This window comes from Sus scrofa, chromosome 2, assembly GCF_054392235.1.
Source record: "Sus scrofa isolate SSC_HxYL_T2T_F1_AM1 chromosome 2, Sscrofa_HxYL_maternal_Yorkshire_Landrace_v2.0, whole genome shotgun sequence".
In the NCBI taxonomy this organism is placed as follows: Eukaryota; Metazoa; Chordata; class Mammalia; order Artiodactyla; family Suidae; genus Sus; species Sus scrofa.
In genome coordinates this window covers 93,417,945-93,433,709 of record NC_139384.1, presented here as the reverse complement: position 1 = coordinate 93,433,709, position 15,765 = coordinate 93,417,945, and the positions used below count along the sequence as shown (strand labels likewise).

Here is a 15,765-nt window from a genome sequence, read left to right as displayed (position 1 = left end):
GACACCATCTCCAAGGTCAACAGTGTCCAAAAGAATGTACCCCACACTTTGGACAACTTGCCCAGACCACATCGCATCTTGTCACGTAGGTAATGACAGAAAGTCTTATTGGGGAGGACACAATGGTACACAATCATAAAGTTCCCTGGTGGCTCTACAGGTTAAGGATCCAGCATTGTCACTGCTGTGGTACGGGTCGCTGCTGTGGTGTGGGTTCAATCCCTGGCCCAGAAAATTCCACATGCCACAGGCATAGCCACAAGCAAAAACACAAACAAACTCTTACGACAGTCATGAGAAGGGGAAAATCTATCTCCTTTCTAGATCTGCCATCCTAACCTGCAATTTTCTGGGTCACTCATAGCACCTATTTCACTGGCCGCAAAATCCTTTGCAGTATTACGCTCTAAAGCGTTCATAGCTTCCACTTGCCAAAAGACAACAGGATCTAGACGTGAACTAACAAACCAAAAGATGACCCAGACTTGCAAGACCTTCCCTCCTTTATTAATTTCAACACTAGTCACTGCAAATAATGGGCTTCAAACCAGCAGAGTAAGACTTACTGTGGAAAGAAAAGAAGTCTTTAAAAGTAGCTTCAAATTGATGTCAGCTACAGATATGCAAGTATCTAATCACTCAACTGTGTTTCAGGCCAAAGAAAAAGCTACAATGGTTGCATTTTCTAAAAAAGTATCTTTTCAATATTTTCAATATGTATGATTTTATTACTTCCATATGTAACTACTTTAGTAGCAAATTAAGTGAAAAATTATTGCCCCAAAAAATTCTTCAGGTCTTCGATGAACATACAGAAATAATTTGCAATAAGAAAATCAGCTTTTGTCTTGAATGCTGTTTTATAAATAGTTTTCTTAGCAAAAAAACGAATTGTACAGTTTTGTTGTCAGAATTAATATTTATTTATTTTTTTTTTATCTTTTTGTCTTTTTAGGGCCCACCCATGGCATATGGAGGTTCCCAGGCTAGGGGGTGAATCAGAGCTGTAGCCACCGGCCTACACTACAGCCACAGCAACGCGGGATCTGAGCTGTGTCTGTGACCCACACCGCGGGATCTGAGCTGCGTCTGTGACCCACACCACACCTCACCGCAATGCTGGATCCTTAATCCACTGAGCAAGGCCAGGGATCGAACCTGCAACCTCATGGTTCCTAGTCAGGTTCATTAACCACTGAGCCACGACAGGAACTCCAGAATTAATATTGGTAAACCCATATTTCAGAGATAGTATAAAAGTAACCAAAACCCAACTCCCATCCAATGGCTGCAAATTTTAAATTGGTGAGCAATACTTTGCAGTGGTTAAAAGCAAGTGTAGTAGGTTGCTTGAATTCAAAACCCCATCCCACCATTAGCTGTGTGACCTTAGGCAAGTTACTTAACCTCTCTGTGCTTCCATTACCTGATCTATAAAATAGGGATGATAACACATCACTCTCACAGAATTGTTGTATGATGAAGCAGCTTAATATTTTAAGTGATTAAAACACAATCTGACCCAAAGAAGGATTTTAATCTGACACAAAGTAACCACTATGGAAATGATTGCTATTGTGGAACAAGTAAATAAGGTTTTCAGTTTTGATAGTCTCACATTTTTTCCTTCTTAAAAAAATGATTTCAACCTTGGTTACAACTTTACATGTTTAAAACCAACCCAAGGCAACTGGAATGTACAAAACATTCCATTTGATATACGAAGAGCTTTTAAAACATTTTAACCTTTATTTCAGCCTCAGCTCATGTTAAGAAATTTGGAGAAGTCCACTAACCAAAACCCCACGCCAACCTGCCCATAAAATGTACCTCTGAAGATTTAAGGATGAGATCTTACGAAATGAGAGAGATTATAAGAGCAGGATGAACAAAGCACCAAGTCAGACAATCAGAGACAGCGTTTCTCAAGAACAAAGGGAGGATTTCAGAAACTACAATGTTCTAACACGATGAAGTGGATTCGGGCCAGGTTCTCCCTGCAGAACGCCTGGAGGATAAACGGTAACTCAAGGGGATCCCCGTCCCTTCCCCCATTAATCCCATTGCTTTGTAATGTGATCTGTGAAACTCTACAAGGACTCCCCCAAGCAGAAATTTTCATCAGCACTTCTTTGCCCTACTAGATGCTCTAGTTAGGTGACACAAGAGAGACAAGGGAAAGTAAACACAATTCACCCAGAGAAAGGAGGAGAATTGGCACTAGCGAGGAGAGGGAAAGGCAGATGCCACCCTTTTCTCTAGTGTTGATTCCTACCCCAGCTCTGGCAGGAAAGAGTTAACAGCACAGACCAGCCTAAGGCCTCTGCAACCAGATTTCTAATCAAATCCACCTCTCCCTCGATAAGTTAATGGGCCTTGCAGCTAAACTTGGCTGGTTATGTAAGAGACTCACACCCAGACAGAAACAAACCGGGCGAAGGCAGCCTTCTGCAAACCCACTGCTGACCTGGTCTGGCCCCCTCTGCATGCCAGGCTCTCACTGTCAAAGTCAGGAATAAGCCTCTCAGTGCAGATCAATCTCTCTCTCTCTCCCCCTCCCTCTCTCTCGAGTGGTTGTGTGTATCTTTCTCTCATTCGTTCATTCATTCATTCATTCATCCATTCATTCAGTTCAATTTTCAACCTAGAAGCTTACGGACACGGCAGAAGGATTTATTGAGAATGACTAACCACCACAAAATGGGTCAGGCTTACTTTCAAGTTCAATGCCCAGCACCGCACTGAAATCATGCCCATCCCAGTCACCGCTGCCCTTCCCATTACAGAATCTGGTGGTCAGTTCTCAGGCCTCACACGCTGTGTGACCTACAGCAGGATTTGATACAGGTGACTGCTTCCTTTTCCGCACTCTCTCTCTCTCTTCCTGCCTTTCCGTCTCAGTCTTCCTCATCTTCTGGATTTTGGCAAGTTGCAGTGCTCCAGGATCAATCCTTAAACCTCTTTCCTCTCTTTCCCTCTCTCCATCCCAGGTCATCTGACCACATGGCAGCACATACCATTCTACCATGATGACTCCCAAATTTTCACCTCCAGTCCAGACTTCTCCCCGAACCACAACTGTCTCCTTGGTACCTCCACTGAGTCAGGCAACAGCCCTGCAAGCACGACAGATGTAGAACAATCCTGCAGAATCCTCCAGTGTCTTCCCATCTCACTCTGAGTCAAAGTCAAACTTGACCACAGCCTAGGGTGCCCAGTGCCCGTGCCATATTGAAAGGGCCTGGGGTGGGGAGTGTCGGGGGGGAGGGACCCAATTTCAGTGTCGGGGGCGGGGAGTTTCCCACACATTCAAGGGACTCTCAGATACCTGCTGAGGGATCCACAACTCAACTCTACTCTGACATCATCTGCCAGAGATAACATCAGATGCCGCAAGTTAAGGATTCATCCTGCAAACTTCAGGAGTCAATTCTAAGCCCAGGTTGTTATCTGTGCTGCTGATCAATGTGGCTGTAAACCAGGCGTTCCCACGACTCCCTCCCTGGGTTTGATTTATTTACTAGAGCAACTTAGGGCCTCAAATAAACATTTTATTTACCAGCGCACCAGTTTATTATAAAAGGATGTAACTCAGAAACAGCCACATGGAAGAGATGCAGAGGGCAGGGCACTGGGAAGGGGCACAGAGCTGCCATGCCCCTCCCAGCAGGCCAGTCACCCAGCACCTCCATGTGATCACCAAGTGAAAGCTCCCCCAAACCCAGGCCTTCTGGGCTTTTATGGAGGCTTCATTAAATAGACATGATGGATTAAATCTTTGGTCATTGGTGACTGAATTCAATCCTCAGCCCCTACCCGTTGGTCCAAAGTCACCTCATTTGTTATCACTCTCAGCATTTGGGACATTCCAAGGGTTTTAGTTGCTCTGTGCCAAAAAATGGGATGACGACCAAACATTTCATATCATAAACAACATCACAATTCCATTACCTGCCCCTCCTCCACCCTCAGCCAACCTCTCCCTGAAGCCTGCCACCTACTCTAGTCTTACCACACTGGTGTTGCTGTACTGTGCCTCAGGCCATTTACACCCCTGTCCTACCAGGATCACTTTTCCCCTGGATATGCAGATGTCTCGCTCCCTCCCTTACTTTCTTCAGCTCTCTACTCAAATGTCATCACAGAGGCTCTCCTTGATCACTATATATAAAAGAGCAATGCCCGAAGCCCTGTCTTCTTTTCTCCTACACCATGTACCATCACATAGCATATTATGTATTCATGGCATATTTTCTGTTTCCTTCTATTAGGATGTAAGCTCCGGGAGAAGAGCAACTGTGAATGCTTTGTTCACTGTATCCCTAGTGCCCAAGACCCATGTCAGGTACACAGCAGATACTCAATAAACATTCTCTAAAGAATACTTTCTCATTAAGGAAAGAACAGAAACCTTGTACCAGGTACAGCCAAGAAAGCATTCTCTTCGGACCCTGGTAAAGGGTCCTCTGATTCGGAAGGTTTTCTTGTTGCCCAGCTGTTCTTGCACGACTCCAGCTTGTGATGGGAGTGTCACTTTCTTACTTCTCCCATTCATTCGCCATTTATTCCTTCATTCTCTTTTACTACATGTACTGAGTATCTGCTGACTACCAGTCACTATGCCTCCTGGCCCTCAGCCTCCATCTCTGATACCCTCAAAGCACAGTCATTACAGACGAGTCCCCAGGAGGCCCCCTCACAAGACTCTCAGCCTTCACCTGGCCACCCTCCTTCTCTGGGGGCTTTCTGCCTGTTACCTCTGTGTTTTGCCCTGTGTCATCTACCACATTCCAGGGGTGAGAGTTTTAGTTTGCTCCTCCTGGTAGGACAAGCAACTTTCCTGGTTGGTGTCTGAGCCAAACACAGATTCTCCCATCCTACAGACCATCACACAGATGCTAAGCACTTCGTGTGTAACACCATTCTGTGTGACACGCCCTCTGGAGCAGCAGCGCAGGAATATCACTCTTTAACCTCTTTATTTAAACTACCAGGTAGGTTACTTTTAAAGGAATAACGGGATAATCAGGCAGATTTGCAAAATAAAGGTACTGGAAGAAGATGATCAAGAAAAGTAAATTAGAGGAGTTTCCACTATGGTGCAGTGGGTTAAGGATCTGGCATTGTCTCTGTGACAGCTTGGGTTTGATCCCCAGCCTGGTGCAGGGGTTAAGGATCCAGAACTGCTGCAGCTCTTGTATACATCACAGCTGCAGCTCGGATTCAATCCTTGGCCCAGGAACTTTCATGTGCCATGGGTGCAGCCAAAAAAAAAAAAAAAAGAAAGAAAGAAAGAAAGAAAAAGAAAAAGAAATTATAAAGGAAAGTAGCAAAGTATTAGGTACTTGAAGAATAAGCATGTTCCATATGGGGTAATTAATTATACAGGCTAATATTACTACTACAGCTAGTACTTACTACGAACCAGCCAATGAATGTATAATTTTTATTTATCAACTTAGTTGAGTCCCAAAACAACCCATTAAAAGCTGTACTCTTTGTTATTTCCATTCTGCAGATTAGGAAACTGCAGTGCTACTTAACTTCCCAAGGTCATACTGCCAGTCAGCGGTAGCTCTAGTCGGCACTCTGAGCTAGGGCACAGTGCCTTCTTTCGTAATTAGGGTTACTTAGTATCCTATTTTGAACCAAAGAAAATGGTATTTGAGCAATGTCTGGTATTTTCCCATTAGGGAGTTTCATTAACAAGTTAGGAGTATGACTTGTGCCTCGGTGTGTTTGTCCACTTCCTGAGCCTGTGCTGTCTGCCCCAGAGGTCCACTGCCAGAATACGACAGTGTGACTTGAACCAAAAACATTCATGAAACAGTAAGTATATGATTTATTTTGGTTTACCCCCACAGCAACATGCAAGACCATCAAGAGAAAAAACTGAAAAGGTACGCTAAGATGCTAACTGCCATCTCTAGGCGGTGGAGCACAGGTGGTTTTTATTTTCAGCCCTTTACTGTCTAAAATTTCTAGATTTCTAAACACCATTTTACATCTAAAACAAGAGGCAAAAAAAAAAAAAACAAGTCATGATTTAAAAACTCGCCTCCTCTTATAAAAGAACAGCTGTGGGATCTCATGCAAAATAGGTTATCAGGAAATCAACCATAGCGGATACTATGTGTGTAAATGCATTAGCTGGAAATGTTTTACCCAAGAGGACACAGTATTGTTCTTGCCCATCTGCCAACCTTACTCTCCATAACCACAGGAGGTATTATCATGTTCATTTTGTAGACAAGAAACTTGAGGTCCAAGGAGAGAGATTGCACTGAGACAGTAAGTGACAGAAGCAGAATGCAAACACAGTGCTGACAGAGGCATCCTTTCCCACCACAGCTCACTGCCTCCCCAGTCTCCAAATTCAAAGGGGACTTCGGCAAATTCTAGAAGGTACAGAGAACCCTTTCCGCCCATGGTCTGAGCGTGCTCTAGAAGGAAGAACCAACGCAGCCTCACAAATGAAAATGAACACTGGAGGGTACACTGTCATTCCCCTTCTTGCTTACTCCTCCTCTCAGGATCTCCTGGGATCTTCTTGACAGCTCTCTTAGCCTTGCTCTTCAGGGCTAGACTTCAGGTTACAAAAGGGATCCACCCAAATTCCAAAATTCCCTGTGGGCCGTATGAAGAGTTTGGTTCACATCAAGATGCATCTGGGTCATAGAGAACAGACTTGGGGTTACCAAGGGGAAGGGCGAGAGAGTGGGATGGACGGGGAGTTTGGGGTTAGTAGCTGCAGACTATTACATTTAGAATGAATAAGCAATGAGATCCTACTGTGCAGCACAGGGAATTATATCCATTCTCTTGGGATAGAACATGATGGAAGATAATACGAGAAAAAGAAAAAAAATATATATATATATGACTGGGTCACTTTGCTGTACAGCAGAAATAGGCACAACACTTTAATTTTAAAAAAAGAGGAAAAAAAAGGTTGTGTCTAGGAGAAGCTAGAGAACCTTCATCTACCAAATTGGAACAGCCCAAACAGGGATCCAAATGCCAAATGCACCCTCAGAACTCACCTCACCTTTCCGGGATCTTGTGAAAAAAGAAGAGTGAGCCCTGGGATGAGATGAGGGCTCTCCATCCAGGCTGTTCACAACAGCAGCAGCTGAAAGTGGGCGAGAACCGACGCCAGGAGTGCTGGGGTGAGCCCTGTTTCTCCAGCCCTCTGCCTTGAAAGCGCCGTTTCTAAATAACAAGTTACAACGTGGCGCTCTAAAATGAGATCCCCCAAAGAAGTCCTTTCTGCTGTCTTGAAAGACCTAATTACCACAACTGTGGAAGATGAACACAAGCCTTTTCCCTCATAAGACTCTGGAGGCACCGAGGGAGGTGGGAAAAGAGGAGGCAATGAGAAGGAAAGAAAACACAGGCTCTGAGAACAGCTACACTTTCCCTCCAAACCTTTCCAGGTCCTCATTTCTAATTACAGCAGCACAAAGTAGCCTTCAAGTGGACATATGTTTATGTTTGAAAAAGGAGGACTCAAATATGTAAATAACTTTTTTTTTTCCTGCCCCTGCTTCCCCTCCAAGCGTCCAAGGTGATGTTCAGTCATGTGTGGGATGCAGAGTTTGGCGTGATTAGATTTAATTGGCAATTCTTTTCCTTTTTTTCCTCTGAAGCCTTCGGCCAGTGGGTCTACAGAAAGGCCAAATGGGCAAGCTGGGCAGAAAGACACTAAGAGGTTATACAAATACCAGGAGAGAAAAAAAAACACCTCAAAGAAAGTGGCAGGATGTGCACAAGACCACTTCAGGTGACAGTTGACAAAAAGAGAGACAAACTGATGAGGCAGACAATCCTATAGCTATCATCACAGTAAACCCTATGTGATGGATCATAAATCCTGCATGATCTTATGGGAAGACGCAGGCACATAAAAATGACTGTGGCCACTTCAAAAGTCACCAAGAGCCCCAATCCTCCTGCCTAGAACTATGTGTTTTATGTATTTTACCCCCCCTTAATATCCCCAAAAGTAATTAAGTTTACTATAGACAAGGAACTGTACTAGCAAAATAAAGTATTCTCCATTGAAGTGGACTTTTTTTTTTCTTTTTTTTTTTGGACTGTAACTGACATATAACATTAGTTTTCAGGTCTACAACAACTGAATGGTTTGATATTCATAGGTATTGCAAAGTGATCACAATAAATCTGGTTAACATCCATTACCACAGAGAGTTAGTTTCTTTTCTTGAATTGAGACCTTTTAAAATCTACTCTCTTAACGTTCAAATAACTTTCACTTATTTCGTGTCTTTGGCAAGAACATTTTGAATTAGTGAACGTGTAAATCATGGAAGCCAAGCCCCACCTGGCCGTCCTCAACGCTGTTCTGGGTTTCTCCCGGCTGGGAAACCTGACTTGGTTCCTGAATCCTATGCCATGATCCTGAGCCCCTTTGGGGGAGGTTCGCATAAATGAGATCTGTTACAACTCATAGCTAGGGCTTTCCATTGGCAGGGACAACGGACATCAAAGGCATGAGACCCATGGGTTCTCTACCCGTGGGGAACAGTGTGAGATGGGCCGGGAGCTGCACCGAGGGTGGGTGAGCTTTTCTCCCTTCCATTTAGGGCTCTGGAGGAGATCACCTTGCAGGCTGTCCCACCTGGTCATGAGAACCACCACCAACCACCAAGCATCCGGAGTGAGCAAGAAGGGTCACGCAGCAGGGCCAGAGCCAGCTTTCCTGGGCCGCTCCCAGTTGCCTAAGAGGTGAGAATGGATCCTTAAGATCGCAAAGGCTTCTGAGAGGAGCAGGAAGTGGCTGAGGTGCATGCTCATGGTCTGCCACAGGCCCACCATGGTGGAAAGGAAGGACCTGTATAGCAGATGCTTTTAGGCAAGCATGTGAGCCAGGGGCCAGGGGCAGAGACGCCAAGGTTTCTGTGGTGTAAGAGTCAGGTGAGGCCAAGGGAGTGCAGGAGAATCACCGGGTCTGACCAATACCAGGGAGAGGAAGCAGCTGCAGGACTATGGTCACAGATGCTAGAGCACCCAGTAAAACAATCGTGCCTCAGGGAAGAGCCCGGAAGAGTAGATCCGCAACAGAGACCAAGAGGACCCAGAGGGCAGTCAATGGTGGGGGCCTCCTTCTCCTCCCCATTACCAACTTTGCCCCACCCTCACCAGGAAATCACATTCAATACCAGCCTGGCAAGAAAGGAGCAGGGGTGCAGGGAGGGGGGAGGAGAGCAGGAAATCTGAGAGAAAACTGAGTAGTTATCAAAAATGACTAATTACATTATTGCATCAGATCAAGTTTTCTATATAGACGAAAATATACACTTTCCCTTCCCTACTGCCTAGAGGGTAGGACTTCATAAGAAAGATCAAATCTATTATAGACAAAAATGAAGAAATAAAGGCAAAATAAAAAGTATTTGAGGAGTTTCCATCATGGCACAGTGGAAATGAATCCAACTAGGAACCATGAGGTTGTGGGTTCAATCCCTAGCCTCACTCAGTGGGTTAAGGATCCGGCGTTGATGTGAGCTGTGGTGTAGGCTGAAGACATGCCTTGGATCTGGCATTGCTGTGACTGTGCCATAGGCTGGCAGCTGTAGCTCTGATTAGACCACTAGCCTGGGAACCTCCATATGCTGCAGGTGTGGCCCTAAAAAGCAGAAAAAAAAAAAAAAGATCTGTGTAACACAGTAAAACTGTGCACAACACACTTTCACTATTATACTGACTGTTTTCTGTGATCTAGCCCTGGAGATGTGAAAACAGGTCAGCCAGGCTTCACTTTCAAGGAATTTAGCGTCTTAGGGTGGGGGACACGTGGGGGCTGTTATAAAAATATACACAATCCAGAGTGGCACAAAGGACAGAGCAATGAACTCGAGGGAATTCAGGGACTGCTTCCAGAAAAAGGACCCTCAGGCCACATATTAAAGGGCAAGTTAGAGATTTCTAGTTGGAAACTGGAGAAATAGTCACATGAATTTGCTGAACAAAAAGTAAAAGGGGAAGGGGAAAGACTCTGAAGGCCTATTTATGAGAGCAGCTCGCAGAACTGAAGGAACTTGGCATTGGATCCAAGTCTTGAGAGGGGGGCATCTTGGCAGCAACAGGCCCCCAGAGACTAGAACGAGGGCCTGGAACCTGGCAGGACCCATGGTGAGACTGCTTCCCCTTTCGTGTGTACAATATTTCCTCCTACTACAGACTGGTTTCTCCCAGCTAATGGCTTCCATCCCCCACCCTTCCAGCACTGCTACCCAAGAAAGAAGACATCTCCCTCTGGACTCCAGTTTGAAGAATACCAAGGAAGACTCTGATTGGCCACATTGGAGTCATGTGCCCACCCTGGACCAATAGCTGCAGCCAGGCAGGAGGTGTGTGGTGATTGGTCCACCTACGTGGGATATCCATCCCACCACATCCAGGAAGGGAAAGTCACAAGAAAAGGTGTCAGCATCATTTGGATCCATGGGCAGAGCAGTGGAGGGGCCACCCACTAAAGAATGTGAGTGCTGCTCAGTGAAGGGCAGGAGAACACTAGGCAGACAGAACCAAATGTCTGGGCCAATCTACTGTTTGGCACTTCTCCACAATTCTGTGCCCTATGAATCAACAGTGCACAGCCTGGGCTATTTTTCCATCACTTTGGTAGACTCTATGTATGTCCGACTCTGCCCATCTTCTTGGAGAAACAGCCTGTTAAAACTGCACCAGTTCATCACAGGCTATTGAAATGACATTCCGTCTATGATACCCTCAACTTGAACTGGTCTCTTCATCTTGAACTTTGATGGTAATTTGTCCTGAGCTCTCCTATAGGCCTTATCACATTCTGCCTTAATTAATGTGTCTGAATAAACAACCATTGGTCCTTCCCCAAACCAGAGTGGTAGACAGGAACTTCTTAAACCTGAGTTAATAAATTCGAATAGTGCCTCCTTTCCACTCACAGGGATTAATGCAAAAATGTCCCCTGCCTAAGAATTTGAACTAACTCAAAATAAAGAAAAAAAAGTCAGTTTCAAATATTTGGCAAAGTATTTGTTTAACTAAAGGGAGCCATGAGGGGGTATGTAGCTATGTGGTTTGGCAACGGGCTTGTAATGGGCCTCCTCTTCCAGGCTGACAAAGGTAAGCCTCCAGGCAGGGTCTGAAATTGAAACTGCTCTGCATGAATTTAAACACCATCCTCATTGTGAGCCAACGAAATCTTAGCAGGTTATGTCACTTTTAAGAAAATCTTTCTCTTCCTTAATATGGATTTCTGCAGCAACTTATTCCTCCTATGGTATTCAGGCATCCTTTGGGTAATTTCTACACTGAATACACACATGCACAGGGAAGTGTGTGTGTATTTGAGAAAGCATCTTAAAAGCAAGGAAGGAAGGAGGGAGGGAAGGCAGGAAAGAGGAAGAAAGCAAATAAGCACACGAGATCAAAGTAACTCACTTCTAAAAATTATCATTAAACTTTCTGAAATGTCATCATCCCTTGAACATGGGATTACTTTTCAGCTCTCCAAATGCTAAATGAGCTCCTGAGAAAGGCCAGGACAGTGGCCTCAAGATTCTTCTCTCCACTCCCAGCACAGTCACTCTCTCTGACTTTATCTTTCTCCGTCTGGGACCAACCTGTGAACCTTCCTGGAAGCTATCCCATCCCATCCTTTGCTCCATCCATCCTGCCTCTTATCCTCCTCCCCCGACAATCCAGTGCTCCAGTCATCCATCATCTCTCCCCTCCCGTGTGTCCGGACTAGATACACGCATGTGTGGATGTGTAAAGGCATAGGAACAGCAGGACCTCTTTGCTCCCCAGAGTTTTCTTTGCCACCTCTATCCCTAGTTCAAGATTCACAAGAGAGACGAGTTCCCGTCATGGCTCAGTGGTTAGTGAATCCGATTAGGAACCATGAGGTTGCAGGTTCGATCCCTGGCCTTGCTCAGTGGGTTAAGGATCTGGCGTTGCCGTGAGCTATGGTGTAGGTTGCAGATGTGGCTCGGATCCCACATTGCTGTGGCTCTGGCGTAGGCCAGCAGCTATAGCTCCAATTGGACCCCTAGCCTGGGAAGCTCCATATGCCATGGGAGCGGCCCAAGAAATGGCAAAAAGACCAAAAAAAAAAAAAAGATTCACAAGAGAGAGAGAGAAGTGAGGATGGTGAGGTACAGTGGCACCTTTTGAATATAAGACAGAGCTACCCAAGGAATTCACCATCCCTAACCTCTACCAAGAGGTAGTGAAAAGACACTGGGAAGAACAAAACCTCCAAAGTCAAGGACTACGTCCTGCTTGTAGGCCTGGCTCTGCATTTATTGGCCTTGATCTTGGGCAACTTCTCCTCTTGCATTTCTCTTCTCTGAGCCTCAGAATCCTCAACTAATAGATGAGGATGACAATGACATCTAACATACAGGTCTTTTACAAGATAGCACATACATGAATGAATGCCACAGAGTCATGCCTCGCCCTCCTTAGCCTAGTGTGATTATTGTTCCCTGGATTTCCTGGTATAGCCTTGGACATAACTTTAAAACTCTTGAGGCGTCAGTTTCCTCAACTCTAAAATAGAGAAAATATCTAACTTACAGAGTTACTTTGAGACTCAGATGTTATAAATGTAAAGCACTTACCACAGTTTAGTAAAAAATGGTTATTATGATTATAAAGTGGCACATAAATATTTGTTATTTTGACTGTAATGACAGTAGGTTTGGTGCTATCTATGCCGGCCAAGGATGTTATGCTTTCAAAGAGGCATCACCTCTTGCATCAGAAAAAGAAAAAAAAAATTTCGAAAAAGCACTCTTTTGCACTTTGTGTATTAAAGAGGCACAGGATAGATCTGAGCTGGAGAAGGAGAGAATGGGGAGCGTTGCCTAAGTGCATGAAAGGCACCAAGAGGAGACAGCTCAATATTTTCCAGGTCCTGAGGATTTACACCAAAAGTGTGTTTTAATGACTGAATAATTGGGGGAGAACTTAGGTAAGGTATTTATTTTTACATTTTTGATCAATAAACATTAAGTTTCTCTGTTGACTCTCCTACTGAAATCAACAGACCTCTGAGCATTCCTGGAGTTCTTGAAGCAGAACCGTCCTGGATTCTGGCCCATTCGAATCATTAACCACCAGGTTCGCAGTACAGACTGTCCTGAGCTGTCCATGACATGACAGAGGGCACCTTGGAGAACTCCAGGAATTCATCTTGGGTGGCTTGGTTTTCCCTGCTTTCAACTTCTGCTTACATCACAGTCCCCTCAAGACACCACTCATTTCCAAAGGCAATGCTTCTAAGTTAGAGCCTCTGCTCTTTCCTTCTGAGGGCCGGAAGATAAGAAAGTACTCAATGCAATTTTGGGTTAATTGGGTGGGTTTCTGCTACTCCGATTTTTTCCTCTTATTACCAAATTTTCACGTCTCTCTAAACAAATCAGTAATGTGTATGTGTGTCCATCAAAGAACAGTGAGGATAAGGACAGGAGGGGATAGTAAAAGAAAGAGAACGCTAACAAAGAGGATCCTTGTTAAGCATCCTTAAAAAGAAGAGAGAATAAAACATGTTTTTGACCAAATATGAAAGGTTTTCTAAAAATTAAGCCAGAAATTCCAAACCCTCAAAACCTCCTTCCTGATTTCCCAGGAAACCAGAACCTACATTCTGAGCATGAGGTTGGTGATGAATGAAAGGACCAAGGACCAAGGACCAAGCTACCTTATTTTTAAAGACAGATAAAATAAGTAGATCATCTTTTAAGGGACAAGAGACCACGAGGTTTTTCATGACCCAGCCAAGGGGCTGAAAAAAAAAATCGGGTTTCTTGATGCTTCCTCTACTACATGAAGGTGACGTGTCTGGGTCCTGGGAAATGTGGGATCCATTCCCAATGCCAAGACCTCTGTAAGCAGGGATGGTATACATCTGGTTCACTACTTCGTCCTGCCCTCTAGGAAATGCCTGGCACGCTGGACCTGCCTGTTGGACACAGGAGTAACTCCCCCATCACTTCACTTCTTTGCATCCCATCATCTTCAGGTGGTTGGACCAGGTCACCTTCAAGACCCTTTTGGCTATAAGGTCTCTGGTCCTGGGACTCCATCCAGCTAGCACTACAGCGTGACCAAACCTACCCTTCACCACTAGGTCATCATCGTTTAATGAAGAACGGCTGCATGGACAATTCCCAGCTCTCTGCTACCAACCTTAGTTTCACTTGTCCTTTGTTTATTAGCAGCAAAGAGTTAATCATTTTCATATCCCAGGTACTTGCTTTCACTTGAATCGAGTTTAATTTATACATAGCTATGTGATGACTTTCTGCTATAGTTCAAACTGGCTGTGCTCCAACTTTGCATTTCAAAGGAGAACGTGATTAATGCATTCCCTACAACTCCACTGACTCTCAAGCCTCTCCACTGGCCTTCTAATCATTAATCCCATGTCTATTGAGGTTGTTAGGCTACCTGGGCCCCCAACAACACAAGCATCCGGTCTGCCGGGAAAACTCTACGAGGCACATTGTCCCCCAGATTTAACAGGTTAGAATTGGTGCAAAGGTTTAGTCGTCTTGCAGAACTGCTACCCACCGTTGAGAAGTTCTCCATATACCAGAACTAGTAATATTCACCGTAAAGAACTAAGGGCTTTGTGCATCTCCCCTCTCAGAAGTCATCGAAAAGTTTTTTAAAATTATTTGGAAATAATTTCAAACTTCCAGAAAAGCTGAAAGCAGAAGAATAGCACAGAGAACAACCAAGACATATCCTGTACCCAGATTTACCCAGAGTTAACACTTCACGCCAGGTTCCGTTTGGGTCTGAGCCTGCCTTCACATGCACACGCTTGTGCTCCCCAAAGATACTTCCCCACCCCCATCCCCAAACCATTTAATGGTAGGTTGCATCTACAGCACAGCCCTTTACCTCCAAAAAAGAAGCAATTAAATTTTAAAACAATAATGGGGAGAAAGGATGTTGTACAAAGGTTTTAAGTCCCCAGGGATGGAATCTCAAGGATGGCAATGAACAGCATAGGAGATTTGAGCAGGTTGAGGCTTTCTGCTATTCCTAGAGAGTCAACCCGCTTCATTCCTGGGGTCAGCCTTGATTCCAGCCCAAGAACATGTGTGCGAGCACACACACACACACACACACACACACATCTACATTTTATTTTATAAGGAAAAAATCCTTGAGGTGAACCAGGTATGTTGACAACAGTCAGCCTCCATTCCTCTGTTTTTTTTCTGGGAAAAACACAGAGTGATGCAATTGGTCATTCTATTCTCAAGAGAGAATTCTGCTCCTCCAGGAAAAAGCTAGACCTAGAGACAGCCCACTTTCAGAAACACTTTCTGCTTGGAAGCTCACAACAATGTTTCTTTCTCCTTGAATTAAAAGCATTACCACGCAAAGTCCCTCTGCAAGACAACTACCTTTCTAGTTTTGATAAACCCCAGAGGCAACAATCACCCCCTGCTGGTGATGGTTCGCCAGATATTCAGGCCACCTCTGCTGTCCCCTGGAAACAACGTGTCCCTTGGTTGCCAAGGCCTGCACCACAAGGGTGGGTTGCAGAGGAGAGGCAGTGAACAGTGTGAAGCCACTCTGTTAATCACGCTGCAAATAAATAGCTCTCCTTTCTTTGGAAATAAAGTATACTTGGTAGTTATTTCTGCATACTCGGTAATTATTGTTAATAAACTTTTTTATATGTGACTGTATCCCCTGGAGGCTTTCTTGTTCAAGTCGCTTCCTTAAAATCCT

At 44.6% G+C, this 15,765-nt stretch overlaps 1 protein-coding gene across 15 annotated transcripts in view; it reads right to left on the bottom strand.

The window, feature by feature from the left end:
- The window catches only part of ARHGEF28 (Rho guanine nucleotide exchange factor 28), a 339,437-nt gene that overhangs the window by 124,101 nt on the left and 199,571 nt on the right, over nucleotides 1–15,765 (bottom strand). The gene's annotated exons all lie outside the window — the stretch shown is intronic.